The sequence below is a fragment of the Ipomoea nil genome, unplaced genomic scaffold (genome assembly GCF_001879475.1).
Source record: "Ipomoea nil cultivar Tokyo-kokei standard unplaced genomic scaffold, Asagao_1.1 scaffold2555, whole genome shotgun sequence".
In the NCBI taxonomy this organism is placed as follows: domain Eukaryota; kingdom Viridiplantae; phylum Streptophyta; class Magnoliopsida; order Solanales; family Convolvulaceae; genus Ipomoea; species Ipomoea nil.
In genome coordinates this window covers 149,506-152,924 of record NW_017618983.1, presented here as the reverse complement: position 1 = coordinate 152,924, position 3,419 = coordinate 149,506, and the positions used below count along the sequence as shown (strand labels likewise).

Here is a 3,419-nt window from a genome sequence, read left to right as displayed (position 1 = left end):
GGAAGGAAATTAATAATAATATGGAAAAATATAAATGAATGGAAGAAAATGTTAGCCATGTGAATTTTTTCTACACTCTGAACAATGGAAAAGAATCAATAAGCAGTATAAGAAAAAGAATCATTAAGATACTATTAATCTTTTAGGACAGATTTTGCATAAAAATTGAGCCTTATTTTACTACTAGTTTTGACACACGCTTTGCGCGATTAGACCAATGCCCAATGTGTATTTATAAATTAGTGTTCCTTAATTGGTTAAAGTATTCATATAATAATGAGAGAAAGAAAAATGCGAAATGAATAAAAGATAAAGAAATAATCTTAGTGCTTATATATTTTAATAAAAAATAAAGAAATTTGAAATAGCTAAAATAGAATTAAAGTAAGTAAAAACAAATAAACCACTAACTAAAGCTGACTATCTATAATGAAAAGAGTAGTAATTTGAGCAGAGTAAAATTTATTTTTCTTAGTGCATGTTTGTTGAGGCTCGGAATTGTCTTCTTCGTTTCCATCTTTAGTGAAGTTGAGTTTCCTTTTTGCTGGTTGTGTGTTTATTGCATGTTGTTTACTCGTGGTAGTGAATGACAATGAATCGTGCAATGATGTTATGGTATATGATATCATGTTTTTGCCTTGTTGTGTGTAGGATTGAGACCTCAATTGTATTATATATTCTTCATCTTGTAAGCGGTTATTGATATGTTAAAATCGTAGCTGTTGACCCTGCAAGATGTTTATGTAGTTAGTCATAGGTTAATTTACTATAAAACATGAGTGATTGTGGGTGGTAAAGGATGAATACATGTTGTTCCAATTGCATAACTTGTTTGCTCGTAAAGAGTAATAGTTGTTCAACACATTTCCTAAACACAGATGCAACAAGGCATCCACTTCCATCAGTAATTTCCACATCCAGTTTACACCTATTATGAATGTTTAGATTAGCATTGTTGTATTATGTTTGTGTAATGATTAAATTGATACTGACCTCCTTCTAACAAAAAAGAAAAAAAAAAAAACTGTGTATAAAAATTGTTACTTACCGTGGTGTTCCCACTGCATTCAATTCACCACAATGCATGCAATTAAATTGTTTCACTTTCCGCGTAAACCTTTTTCATACAATGACTACATCCAATGTACAATGTGTTTTTTATCCGATGCTTAAAGCTGATTTTCCCTTTTATCCAAGCAGGTTTAATCTACAAGTTGTCATGAGTAAAAAAATGAATATTAATGTTAAATATAAAATATTGAATTATTGTGTAAAACCTATTATATATATACCAGATCAATTGATGGAGGGATATTAGCAATTGTAAAAAATTTTGCAGTTTCTGGATTTGCAAGTTTTATTGCAACGTCATTGTAGTCTCGACATCGTTTTAATGCATATAGTGTAGCACGATGCTTTGTTCCCCTAATAATATATACAAAAGAAATGTATTTTTAAAATAATGTGTGCGAGTGAGTGTGTATATAATTCATATTATTTTATATTTTATTACACGTGGGGAATCACAGTTTGCTGTTTGAGATAATTGTATGACCATGTGCTTAGTTATTATTTTCATTATTATAACATTTACTCTGATTTCATAATGTACTTTTGCCGCGACGTTTTTCGTTAGCAGGATCCATTGTTGCGTAAGTATTTCGGCGTCTCAAGTTCCTCTCTGCACGTAGACTCTCATTACAAGCATACCGCTCCCTATATATAAATAAAGGAGTGTGCAACACAAAACGGAAAAACCATTTATTATATTATAGGTGTGAATAATACATATACCTTTGCATTTTTAGCTGTGAATTCTAAAGCCTACAAAATCAATTCCATAGAAAAAATAAGTCCACACAGAACCCCTAATGGGCATCATTTGCGTTAAATAGGGAAAAGTCGGGGACACGGGGATACAAGGTTATTAGAATGTAATCAACTATCCTTACAGTAGTATACATAAAAGACTCAAAAGAACACTACATATCATGATCATTTGTATTGCATCAAATCAAAATAAATATAATAGCAAATGTATATACTACTGAGTATAACGTAAAATCTACTGTTTTCACAAGTCAAACATATCAAGAACCCACACAGTACAACTTATTACTGCAATTTAAGATTATGGAATATGCCTTCCCTACCAAAATATCATACCTGGCTTCCCTCTTATGGAAGGCCAGCCCTCAATATTCATTGATCTTGTAAGGGTTTTCATGCAAGTTATGATGCAAGCACCACTTCCCCCTAAGGAAAGACATCTACCACCTTCACCACCTCACCCCACCCAATAAATTAAAAAAAAAAAAAAAAAAAAAAAAAAAAAAAAAGGCATCAGGAAACAGTCAATCCATGTTCAGAAAAGTGAAGTGAAACAAAATACCATCATCTAATTTAATGAGATACGTTGCTGAAGTAACCAGCCAGCAGAGCACTGTGAGGACGCACAGGTTCCAAAAATGAGAATAGCAAGTTCATTAGCTGCCAATAAAAATTAAAAGTCTATTTAAAAGCATTTTCTTCCAAATAAGAATAAATAAAGCACAGTGAAAACATGTATTGTCACCTCTTCATCATCAACCAAAGCTTTGAGAATTATATCAACCTCACAAGTAAAAATTTCACAAGCAATAAAAGGAAACATATTCACCCACATGAACCCAAAAAAAAAATTAGAACAATACAACATATTCAAGATAATGTAAATATGCAAGAAATTAATAGGCAGGGCAAAGATATTTTTTAAGTAACTCACTTAAATTTTCGTTTTTTCTCAGTTTCATCTGCAGCCTCTTCCACTATATATCTGACAAGTTGTTCCACTTGACTTCTCTCCCGTAAACTTCCAAATAGCCCACAAGTGAAAACAAATATTTTAGAGTGGCAGTAAATAGAAAGTTTACAAGGAAACAGCTCAAAGAATTTATATTTACAAATTTCAACATGAGAGATAATATTGTAATAAGGTAGGAACAAAGTGATAAAGACACGAGCCTTTATGTGTGAGGTGGTGCCTTAGAAGGTGGGGGTAGTGAGCATTTAGCATACATACCATAATTAACCAGCAACTAACTAAATGGACAAAGGCTGAAAGCATTAAAGCATTGCATCATCTAACTATCAAAATTAGATGTTAAAAAAAGTTGAAGATGCATAGTAAGAATATGTACTTACAAAAGACACAACATGAGAGTTCAAATCAAGCATGTTTACTTTCCATAGTCTAGAGGCAAGTAAGCTGAACATTAGCAGAACAGAGGTAGGTACCTTCCATTATGATCACCTACTGAATTAGAATCACATACTGAATTTGTAAGTATTTTCCCTAAATACAATATATTATAATATATTGTATTATTGGGTGGCTGTGGTGCAAGTAGGAGATTGAGTCAATTAGTGACTTAATCTGT

At 31.9% G+C, this 3,419-nt stretch overlaps 1 long non-coding RNA gene across 2 annotated transcripts; it reads right to left on the bottom strand.

The window, feature by feature from the left end:
• Positions 1 to 814: 814 nt before the first annotated feature.
• LOC109153862 lies at positions 815 to 2,747 on the bottom strand. 2 transcript variants are annotated; one of them, XR_002049621.1, is made up of 4 exons: positions 2,576 to 2,747; positions 2,416 to 2,490; positions 1,049 to 1,207; positions 815 to 928 (listed from the first exon to the last, which is right to left on the bottom strand). It is a non-coding gene; the product is annotated as an uncharacterized LOC109153862 (long non-coding RNA). The 2 variants fall into 2 exon arrangements; XR_002049622.1 differs by lacking the exons at positions 815 to 928; positions 1,049 to 1,207 and adding an exon at positions 1,479 to 1,716.
• Positions 2,748 to 3,419: the final 672 nt, after the last annotated feature.